The 12,273-nt window shown below is 45.9% G+C and overlaps 1 protein-coding gene across 1 annotated transcript in view; it reads right to left on the bottom strand.

The window, feature by feature from the left end:
* LOC146798080 (cytochrome P450 2C11-like) overlaps nt 1–12,273 on the bottom strand; it is a 764,894-nt gene that overhangs the window by 16,027 nt on the left and 736,594 nt on the right. The gene's annotated exons all lie outside the window — the stretch shown is intronic.

The following is a 12,273-nucleotide window of genomic DNA, read 5'->3' as shown; positions in this document are numbered from 1 at the left end:
GATTATTGTGGATCTGGGCCGAAAGAATATCTGTCCAAAGGCAATATTCAATGTTTTCACCCCTATGTTCTTGGCAGGTTGGCAACGACTTCGGTCTGTGGACAGGGAAGGTCTAATTCTTGTTGTGTTTGATGTCATTTAGAAAATAGAGCATCAGGGTGTCCATGATGGTCGGGTAGGTAGGTAATAGCTTGGTGGCTTTTTTTTTTTTGCTGAGCGAGAATTTCACTATTAGGCGTCCTGAAGCAAGAAAATACTGTCACTGACTGTTGTCTTTTTGTAAGCTGAATTGATTATTCACAGTGCTATTCTGGAATTTAAATTCCTAGGTTGTGAGTATTTGATAATTTTCATTTGGAAGAACTCTGGATAGTTATGGTTTATTGTAATGGGTAAACAGTAGGGAGGCTTATGGTGAGGGGACACGTGTATGTCTTTACAATGTAAAGGTAACCTTAGCAGTCCCCCAAAGTTTGTTTCCCTCTGCCTTTTCATGGCAGTGGGACTACCATGAAAAGGAAAGGGACCCCCTAATCCCTATGGCGGTACCTCCACAGGCACCACCTCCATTTTAGAGTTATGAGTCTGACCGCCGCCCTAACGGGATCTTGGATTCTGTCAGAAGCTGTATCCTGCACCTAGAGTAGACCTTAGGGTGACTTACATGTAGAAATAAGGTAGTTTGAGACTTTGGAAGTACTTTAAATTCTAAGTCAAATTTGTACATAGTTTAATTTTAAGACAGCCTGCAAAGCAGGGCTGCCTTTAAAATGACGGCAGGCACCACAGCAATACACACTTAAGTGCACTAAATCTACGGGGCTTCTAAACCTACATGCCCTATGTTAGAAATGGGATTACGGGTTGGCTAGGTTATGCACCCAGGCCAGGCAGGAACAGCCACTCTAGTCAGGGTAAACTAGATACATCCTGTGCTCACCCCTGGTAGCTTGGCACAGAGCAGTCAGTCTTATCTAATGAGGCAATGTGTAAAGTATTTGTGCAACACACACACACACAGCAACACAATGAATATACCACAAAAAGACTCCACACAGGTTCAGCAAACTAGAGAATATTTATCTAAGTAAAACAAAACCAAAATTACGAATTTCCAATCAGTAAATGTCAAGATATGAATTTTTAAATATTACATGGAAAACAGTCACTAGCGGTCAAAAGGTTGCTTGAGGTCGTGAGAGACCGGTACAAATCCGAAGTTCATACCAATTGCGACAGAGTCAGGCCGGCTATAGGACAAATGCAGGGCCGGCTGAGAAAGTATCTTGGATGGAGCAAAGGGTTGAAGCGAAGGGCACAAGGCAATGATCTTTTCCACGCAGTCTGGTTCCTGAGTCATTGTTGAGCTTCATTGAGGTGAAGGCAATGCATCGTTGCCAAGCCGCGCAGAACGTCATCATCAGGCTACAAAGGCTGTAGAACTACTGTTGTCAAATAGCCTCTACTTCGGGGTCGATCAGTGATGCATCGGTTCCGACAGGTGCAGTGGTGACAATGCATACGTTGTGTAGCAAACCTGCTGCAGAACCACTTATGAGGCCCAGTCCTTGGAGGGGCAACTCAGGCAAGGCTAGGATTCACAGGTGGCAGAGTCCAGCAGCATAATCACAATTGCAGGAAGGTTTTTGTGACCTTGAGACTTCAGAAAACAAGATTCAAGCCAGCAAGCCATTGGAGATCACTTGGAGGGAAAGCAGAGGCCAGCTCTTCTTCAGCAAAGTCAGGGAGCTGTAGGCAGCAAGTAACACTCAGAAAAGCCGGCCTTCCAGAAAAGCAGTCTAGTTGAGTCCTTTAAGCAGCACAGCAGTCTTTCTGACTGAGATTCAGTTCAAGATCCAGAAGTGTCTGATTTTAGGGGATCAGAGACCAAGTACGTATATGCAAAAGTTTCTTTTATGTGGGGGATTACTTCAAAGCAGCTCTCTGAAGTGCACAAGGATCTTTTTCAACCCAGTACTGTCTGCCAGCTATCTGTGCTGGGTTAAAACAGTGATATGTGTGGACAAGACACCACCTATTGAAGAGTATGTGTTAGCCCCTCCCATTCCTGCCTGCCCAGGAAGCCTTATCTGAATGCAGATGAGTGCACAAAATGCAGATGAGCCTCACCTTCCTGTGGTTGTGGCTATCTAGAGGGAATGCACAAAGTGTTCCTGTCACTCACTCCAAGCATTTTTTGGAGACACGCTGCCAGGCACTTAGAGCAGTAAGTGCAGAGAAATGTCCACTTCTAAAAGTGGCATTTCTAAAACAGTAATGTTAAATCCAAGTTCACCAGTAAGGAGGATTTATCATTACCATTCCAAAGATATAAAACATGAAAAAGCCACTCCTTTCTGATCATGAATTACAGCTCAAAATGTATTAAGGAATTCACAATGCTGGCATATGAGAGGGGTAGGCCTCACAGTAGTGAAAAACAAAAAAGGGTGTTTGTCACTACCAGGACATGCAAAACATAAAAGTGCATGTCCTACCGTTTAGTTACATAGCACCCTGCCATTAGGCTTATGTAGAGACTGCCCTAGGGGTGACCTGTATGTAATAAAACTGGAGTTTAAAGCCAGGCAAGCAGTTTTTAATGCCACTTCGAAGTGGCAGTAAACTGCAAACACAGGCATTGCAGTGGCAGGCCTGAGACAGGTTTGAAAGGCTACTTATGTGGGTGGCACAATCAGTGCTGCAGCCCACTAGTAGCATTTGAAGTACAGACCCTGGATATGTGGCATATCACTTTACAAGGGACTTAGCAGAACAACAAATATGCCAATCAGGTATACACCAATGTCATCATGTTTAGGGGAGAAGCACATGCACTTTAGCACTGGTTAGCTGTGGGGAAGTGCTCAAAGGCAAACAAAAAGAATCAGCAAAAATGGGAGGCAAATGGCAAAACATCTGGGGAAAGCCCACCCTAAGGATGACAGGTCTAATACCATGCCATATACTAGGGACTTAAAGGTAGATTGTCAGTAACAATTGTAAATACACCTAAATACCATATACCTTATACACAGAGCACTGGCCCTAGGACTGGTTAGCAGCACTCAGGGCACAACCTGAATTAGCAAACACTGGTATCAGTCACAAATGGGGCCAAAAAGAGGGGGGACAGCTTTTTCTCACAAGCATCATAAACAAATTTGTAAAGGTTAAGATCAAAGATGTTTAGTTCCGAAAATTGTTTCACATATGTGTGAAAGAGGACAGTAGATACGATATATATCAAGGTGACTCCTATCTTTATTTTGTACGGTGTTGAGAAGACGTGGGGCATAAATCATTAGTATAGCAGGCTAGCCAAGAAAGAATTTTACAATTAATTATAACTTCCCTAGATCCATTAATAAAAGTTTGATGGTGAACTGTATAGAAAACTGTGGACAGATCCAGAAAAAGTAGTGCAAGTAGGCTGTTTTTGTCAACTGCCTTTTTAGTTTCTACGATATGGTGATTAGAACAGATTCTGCATATGAGAAAACCCAGAGCGGGTGTACTTAGAAGTCTCAGGCCAGGAAGGTGTTGTCACCACTGGGGTGCTGTGGGCCATTGGTACAGGTGAAGTCCCTCACATTCGGACATAGAAACTTTTCTGAAACTAGGAAGTTGAGTCGGACGAGCAGTTCGATGTTTGCCGCTGCGTCTCTGCAACAGTCTGGTGGCAGCCTCTGGTTCTTTCATCAAAAAGGTTAGAAAGAGTTTCTAAGTGTCCAGTCTTGCAATTTTGGAAGGGAAAAGAGTGCACATAATGCCAGTTAAGGGTCCAGGACCTTTTGGAAAACACTTGGAGGTTAGGATTTACCAGCAGGTTCCAGGGAAAATCGAATTGGAACTGGTCAGCTGGGCTCAGCAAAGTTTTTTGGATTCTTTCAGCTTTTGTGTTACTATAACTGAACAGAAGGCTAGCCAACTAACCCTCGGAGTCTACTCTTCTGTCCTGGCTACAAGTGGGGAGCAGGCCGTCCCTTAGATTTTATCTCCACAGGTTTAGTGCCTGGATATGTAAAAGTTATGTACACATGTTGCACTTTTTAAATGCCATGCACCCTGCACTATGGGAACTTAGGGCCTACCTTGAGAGTGACTGACTTATTAGTATTAAAAAGAAAGATTTAGGGGACGTGGCCAAGGCGACCAAGGCAGCCAAGATGGCAGTCACAGTCTGAGACTGCTCCCAACGTCCTCGACAACCACCAAACTCCAGACTGGTCCTATGGCACACCAGGTCCCCATGACTCTCTTTTGCCTCTTGAGGGACCCAGAGCCTTCGTTGAGAGGCCAGAGCCGCCAGGACGAGAAAATGCCTCACTGCTTGAACTCGGCAAAAGGCAGCCTCAGCTACTGCCTGCTACATCTCGGCCTTGCTGGTGAGCCGGGAGTAGATTTTGGTGCCGAGAGGTCATCTCCCTTGTGAATGTCTCTTGGCCCTGCAGCGGCTTGCCGCTGACTTTGTCTGTGCGGCTCCCGAGGGACACAGGGGTTGCTGTATCATCCAACAGGTGTTGCCTCACACCTGAGACCGGGGCCTCCCCTGTGTTGTGCCGGTGGTGGATTCCAGCAGACTTGCTGGTCCCTCGGGCTGGGTGCAGGGCTCACAGTGGACCCATTTTACCAGCAGGGGAGTTTGGACTATTGTTGTGATCCTTGAAGTGGGTATATGCCCCCCCCCCATGATGGGCATTGTTGTGCATTTTGGGCCCCCCCTCCTTTCTTGTGTTTTGGTCTGTGCCCCACCCTAGGTAGCAGAAGGAGCCACCATCTGAGGTCCCCTCCATCATACATCGCATTGGGGGCCTTGTCTACCCTCTGCACCACCGCTGGGGTGGGTGACATGACATCTCTGAGGCCTTTGTTTGGACCCCAGGTTGGGGCCTGGTCCTGGGGCTGTAGATCCTTGCACAGAGGGTTTTGGGGATTGGTGTGAGGCACCCCTCCTTAGCCTAGTTCTGTGGAGATTCCAAGGTGTGGAGTGCTTCGCTGTCCATGTCCCATGTGCTGGTACTAAAGGCTGGCTACCAACATCAACTCTCTCTGATCTGGCTGTGCCATCTTACCACCCACTCTGCCTTGTGCAAACCTTCCTTCTGGAGGTGACCTGGCTGCTTGTGCTGCCGGCAGGCAAGCAGACCAGTGCAAGATGCCCTGTTCCTCTTCCTTGTTGTTTTTATTGGTATTCCATATGGCCTCCGCCATTTGAGGTGCCCTGATTGTTTGTGCTACCTATTGATAAGTGGGCCAGGAGGGAGTCCTCGCTACATCGCTGACCCTTACTCCAGACTCTATGACAGCCTCAATGGACAAGAACAAGGCTCTGCCATCTGCCCCAGACCAAGATGGGTCACTTCACTATGACGGGCCTTGGGGCTTCTGGGAGGTCCACCAGCATGCTGGACCCTTTGGGACATGCCCAACCTGATCTAGCCACTATCCTAAAAGCCATGCAAGAATCCAGAGATGACCTAGACAACATGATGTGTGAGGTACAAGTGAAAGTGGCGCTCCTCCGTCAGGACATTCCAAGTGTTGCCACCCGATTCCCAGAGGCCGAGTGCCGGGGGTCCTTGATGGAAGACGACATCTCTACATTGAAGTGCCAGGTGGCAGGACTAATGACTAGGCCTGGGGGAAGTTCACAGAGTGACAAGAAAACTTCCCAGAGTTCCAAAATTGTGAGTGCAACGCAAACTGAAGTTCGCGCTGACCTTCCTGTTGCTCAGGTAGAAATTCTACCCGAGTGGCAGCTTGTGCTCACCAATTAGCCATTGGCTAGTGAGAGCAGAAAAGAAAACTCCCCTGTACAACACAGAGCTGAGTTTTCTGCACTGCGTGAGCTCTGCCAAGTGCAGTAAATCCCCAAACTACGTGAACGTAACAGAGTTCACTGCTACTACTGACCTCAACAGCAATCCTTGCGGAGCGGGTGGTGGATGTCGAAAATGACTCACGCCGCGACAATCTATGGATAGTGGGGCTCCCGGAGGGCTCAGAAACAGCAAATGTTGTGCACTTCTTGGAAACCTGGTTTCGTTTGTAGGTCCGGGAGTTGGCTCTTTTACCATGGTTCATGGTGGAAAGTGTCCATAGATCCTTGCCCCAAAAGCCCCCACCTAGGGCCCCGGCATGCCTATTGATAGCCAAGATCCTGAACTTTTGTGACAGAGGAGCCTGAGGACAGTCCGACCTTCACTTCCAGAATGTGTACATTATGCTCTTACCTGACTACACCAGGACCTTCAACAACACTGTCACTACTTCACAGAGGTCAAACAAAAAGTCAGGGCACTTAGCCTTGCCCCTTTTTCTGGTAAAACTCAAGGTGCTGTTTAATTCCAAATCATTCTTTTTTGACACTCCGAAGCAGGCATTGGAAAGGGTTGAAGAAAGAAGAGATCCCTGTGCCTCTTTGGATCGAGCGGGTCCCACATATCTTTTTGCAGAACCACAGGGGAGGAGACAGACTAAATAATATGAACCCGTGCCTGCGATGACAGCTGCCTGCGCTCCTCTGGCTCGGAGCCTCTCCCTCTCAGAGTGACAGAGGGTGGCAGTCAACCACTCGTGGCTTCACAGGAGCAGGCCCCCGTGGGATGGAACTCACTTACCTGACCCTGTCTAGATGTGCCCCTGCAGTTCTTGAAGTCAGAGCTCTAGTAGCTATGCCACACTTTGATCCTCCATACTCCGTTGGACCTGTATAATATGCCGAACTTGACCATGCTCAACAATGTCTTCTGTAGGAGGAGGTTCACTAAGTTTCCTGCATTCACTACTTGCCTCCCTTCTTTTTTTCTCTCTCCTTTTTCTTTTTCTTCTACCTCCATTGAGGGCCCATTTGGGCAACAGATGCTTCAACAGTCGAAGTATGAGGTGGGGGAGTTGGGGGTAATGAAGGGATTGGTTTCTTGTATAGGGCTTTTATTGTTTCTGTTGTATTCATTGCACTGCTTTACCCCACCTGTTCTGCTCCTCCAGACACCCACCGCCCCATCATCACACTACCCATGCCCCAGGCCAGGTCACACTTGATCGCAGCCCCACAGCCCCACGAATGAACTAGATTTCATCCTTAAACTGATGTCCTGGAATGTGAATGGTCTCCTGGACTGCATTAAACGCACCTCCATCCAACATTTTACTAAGCACTTCCAGCCCTCCACTCTCATGCTCCAGGAAACTCACTTGTTGGGTAACCAATGTCCCTTCCTTTGGTGCTATGGGTCTGACAGGGTGTTCCGTGCAGGGGTACGTGATGCTTCAGAAAGGTGGCCATCCTGCAGCATAGAGGGCTCTCCCTGACAATGATCAAAGCACATTTGGATGCTCAGGGACGTTACATGGCATTGTAGTGCCTCCTTGAGGGCTGTCAATATAACTTTCTCTCTGTTTACCTTCCTAATCAAGCACCTGCGGAGACACTAGCATCGCTTACTTCCTTTCTCGCAGACCTACAGAAGGGTGTTTCTATCCTTGGCAGAGACCTCAATGCAGTGCCAACCCAGACCATGATGCATCCAGCCACCCCACTCAGGGACGCATCTCCAGTGCCTGCCAGCTCTCGCTTTGGATAAACACACTGGGGCTCTGAGATGTGTGGACGGTTTGTCACTCTGGGACTATATTTATACTCACACTTCGGCTGTACATGGCACAAACTTCTGTATTGATCTCTTCATGCTACCGACTACTAATGTTGGTCACGTAAACTCTGTGTCCATCCCCCCAAGGGGGATTTCTGACCGCACCCCACTTACCATGACCTTTGGTATTGCAGACCTCACTGACCCTCACTTTTTAAGGCTTCCCCAGACCCCAAGATCCAGGCCTACTTTGAAATCAATCAGGTATTGGTGTCTTCGGTGGCCACCCTATGTGGAGCCAGTAAGGCAGTGATTTGTGGTCTGGCGAAAGGGTTAATCCGACGGACTGAAAGGGAGAAAATTGCACAAATTATTGACCTTGGACCATTCTACTCCCGCCCGCATGCATCATCTCTCTATGGTCAGAAGCCACCTACATCAGCTCAACCTTGAGGATGACCATCAATGTTGGTCGGCATGTACTAGAAGCATGTATGAGCATGATAATAAATCTGTGTAACTACTCTACTGACTTGCTACTCATGACACTGTTTTCTTAATCATTCCTCAACTCACAGAAGAGGACAATTGACGCCTAGTCTGCACCCCCGATATCCTACAGTCTTTTGCTGCCTTTTATCAAGACCTTTATGCCAGTAGACCTTGCCCCTCCTGAAAGATAGAGCACCTACTACTGTCTGACATCCTGCTACTTGTGATTCCTTCTTCCCTGGCCCGTGAGTTGAACCAGCCAATAACTGCAGAGTAGAATTACTCTGCCCTTTCCGATACATCTTCTGGCAAGACCCCTGGCCCAACAAGTTCCCTGTTGAGAACTTCTAGAAATGTAATACTCACCTGATCCCATTCTAGCCCAAGCTCTATGCTGATGTGGCTGAGCAGGGAACATTCCTGCCTGAGATCGATTTGGCCTCCATCAAGGTCAATTCCAAACCAGGCCACCCTCCGGAGAAGTGCTCTTTATACAGGCCCATCTCATTAACCAATACTGAAGTTAAGCTTCATACCAAAATTCTGGCCAATCGACTGCAATCTACTCTGCCCTAGGTAATTCATCATTATAAATGTGGCTTTATCCCAGAAAAAAACACTGTGTTAGGAGAGTCCAGGTGTCAATTTCCAGGTTGACTGCATCCTAACCCCCCAGCGGCACTACTCCTTATTGATTTTGAGAAGCCACTTCATATGGTGGCCTGGTCCTTTCTCGATACTGTCCTCAAGTGTGCTGAATGTGCTGGACTTGGGAGAAACATACAGGACCTCACTAGCACCCCTTACCAACAGACCTAAGCACAAATCCAGGACAATGGGAGACTCTCAGGTCATTTCACTATTAGTAGGGGCACACACTAGGGCTGTCCCCTATCTCCCCTCCTAATTGCCACTGTGATAGAGCCTCTGGCATGGTTTATCTGCTGGGATGCTCAGCTTAGTGGCTAGTCGTGGGACGACGGACCGGAGACGAGGATTGCTCTCTACCCTGATGACCTCCTGCTGTTTGAAGCTGACCCCAAGTCCCCCGGACCCCAGTGTCTTGAACTCCTCAGTTTGTTTGGTGAAGCCTCAGGCCTCATAGGGTAACACTGCTGAATCACTATTGGTGCCATTTCGAGGGGACATGAGTGGTTATTCGTGGTAGTCTGCCATCCCGTAAAGAGTCTCTTCTTTAAATACCTTGCGTTTCACATCTTGCTCCTCCCGAACTTACGCAACACCTCAATTTGACCCTATTGGTGTCCAAGATAAATATGGACATCCAGAGGTGAACACAGCTTCCTCTACATGTGATGGACTGCATCACCTGCTTAAGATGATGATTCTCCCTCATTTTTTATACATATTACAGCCTTCCTACTCTCAATTTCCCCAGCTAGTTTCATACCCTTAACTCTACCATTTGTTCCTTTCTTTGGTCTGGTGGTTAGTCCCAAATCACATTTCCCAACAGTAGGCAATCCCCTTACAATAGCAGATTGGGGATGGTGGACCTCCAGTGTTATTATATTATTACCCATCTCAACTAATTGTCATTATTGACTGGTTTAGTGGCGGTGGGTTGATCCAACCTTTTGGGGAAGCTCTCCCTTCTAGGGCTTGACCGCATCCTAGATATTCTATAAGGTGCCCTAAAACCTCACACCCTCCCCAACATCACTAGTGTGATATTCCTTTGCTCGAGGTCTTCAGTGAGATTTTTGGGTTGGAACCGTTGACTTACTGGGATGACCCTGCTCTGAAGGCAGCGAATGCTCTGTCATGCAATGGGATTGGAGGGATTGCAAATGGAATCACATCTTGACTTTTCAGGACTTACAGGACAGCTACAAACTTTTGAGGGGGAAGTCCTCAAGGTTCCCCGAAGCCAGGAGGCAAGCCAGAGTGAACAAAGACTAAACGTAAAGTTCTCCTTTCAAGAGCAATTCAATCACATGTGCACTTTGCAATCATGCCTCAATCCCCTCAAAAGCCAATGTCCAGAGCCACAACAATATAGCAAGGACACAAAAAAAAAATGAATGTGGTCTTTCTCAAAAGTTCATTGTAAAATGTAAATACCCAAATATTAAGCAATCCTTACAATGAACATACTCTCAATCAAAAACAGATTTAATAAGATTTTCTCAAGGATTACAATATGTGTGATCTTCAAGAAACACACATGTAAATATAACATAACACAAAGACTGGGAGAAAACAAAACAAACACAATCGTCTAAATTGCAAAACGGATCAGTTCAATCCAGGATACAAAGTGGTAATCTGCCATTACTTCGTGGCCACTACAACGACTTACCATTACTACGCATTTTTTACTTAGCAGAATCTTTTACTTTGCATGCTTTAAGTTCGCATGCATCTACTTCACATATACCGTTACTTTTCACATTGTTGTTTGGAAAAGGAGGTGCTACCGCTTCCAAACAACGACGTGCAGCTGTGAGGACGCCTGAAGCAGGAGAAGAGAGGAAGTGTGGTGAAGCTAAGGACAACGAGGAGAGAGAGGGAAGTGGGGCAGTGTAGTTTTTGGGGTGTGCAGGGGGTTGTCTTTTAGGTTTTAGGGTTGTGTTTATGTAGTGCAGAGTTGTGTATTTGGGTTTAGTGTAGTGGTCATGCAGGGGGTTGTCTTTTAGGTTGTAGGGTTGTGTTTATGTAGTGTAGAGTAGTGCATTTGGGTTTAGGGTAGTGGTCGTGCAGGAGTTGTCTTTTAGGTTTTAGGGTTGTGTTTATGTAGTGCAGAATAGTGTATTTGGGTTTAGGGTAGTGTTGTGGTGCAGGGGGTTGTCTTTTAGGTTTTGGGGTTGTGTTTATGTAGTGTAGAGTAGTGTATTTGGGTTAAGGGTAGTGGTCGTGCAGGGGGTTGTCTTTTAGGTTTTAGGGTTATGTTTATGTAGCGTAGAGTGGTGTATTTGGGGTTAGGGTAGTGGTCGTGCAGGGGGTTGTCTTTTAGGTTTTAGGGTTGTGTTTATGTAGTGTAGAGTAGTGTATTTGGGTTTAGGGCAGAGGTGTGGTGCAGGGGGTTGTCTTTTAGGATTTAGGGTTGTGTTTATGTAGTGTAGAGTAGTGTATTTGGGGTTAGGGTAGTGTTGTGGTGTTTGTGTAGTGTAGGGTAGTGTTTTAGGGTAGTGTAGTGGTGTTTGGGTAGAGTAGGGTTTTGTAGTGTATGAGGGTAAGGGTAAAACAATAAAAATGCATAGAAGTTGTAAACGTAGTAATATACTGCGAAGTAAATGCATATTTAGTACTTTTAAATGTATTTGCGAACTAAAACCATGCGCAGTTAAATCTTGCATAGTAATGGTGTTTGCGATGTAAAAACATCATAGTAAAAACTTGTGAAGTAATGGTCTGCTAAGTAACATCATATATATACCCATCTACTGAGTACCCAGTGCACTCAGATTCAGTGACACATTTTGGCAGATCAGACTTATAGGTCCCACCTTCCTCAGGACATATAAAATGATTCTCCCACAAATATATGACAAAACTGTAAAAACATGTAACAAAAAAATCACAATTGAAATTCGATTTTTCACACATAAAATTACACTGTAATGGAACATGCAGTTTAGATGATATTGTCCAAACAAAAATGGTCCCAACCTCTCATACTGTTATGGTACCTGGATTGTAGCAATAATAACCCTCTTGAGTCTTTCATTCCATTTGGTGGGTGCCCTGAGCAGAAGTGGTACACACAGGGTCACACTTCTTCATGTCTTCCATACAAACACTTCTGCTCTCTGTGATTCACATATACATCATTTATTGTTGCCAACTTCCACACTCATCTTCAATTAATAAATGCTCATAAGCTCCACCAGGACCCCTATGTAGTGATCCAGTGTGTTCTTAGAACCTTCAATATTATTAACAGAGGAGCACCCTCATTGAGATTCCAACCATATAAGATAGGAAGGAAGCAACATTTTTTTTGAATGTTCACCCTTCATTGACCACCACCTATGGCCCTATTTGCTATTTATATTACTGTTATTTTCTTTTTGAATTTTAAATTCAATATTTTTATTATATAATATTTTTTCTTGTTACAGGGGACTCGAGTGGAGGCTCACTTTTTTAATTATAAGGACTTTAGATGACACATGGCCATTCTCCTTGAGTTTTTCAAAAAGCTTGGCAACCAGAGTGC

The sequence above is a fragment of the Triturus cristatus genome, chromosome 9 (genome assembly GCF_964204655.1).
Source record: "Triturus cristatus chromosome 9, aTriCri1.1, whole genome shotgun sequence".
In the NCBI taxonomy this organism is placed as follows: domain Eukaryota; kingdom Metazoa; phylum Chordata; class Amphibia; order Caudata; family Salamandridae; genus Triturus; species Triturus cristatus.
Note: the sequence above shows the minus strand (reverse complement) of the source record. Positions and strands in the feature narration are given on the sequence as shown.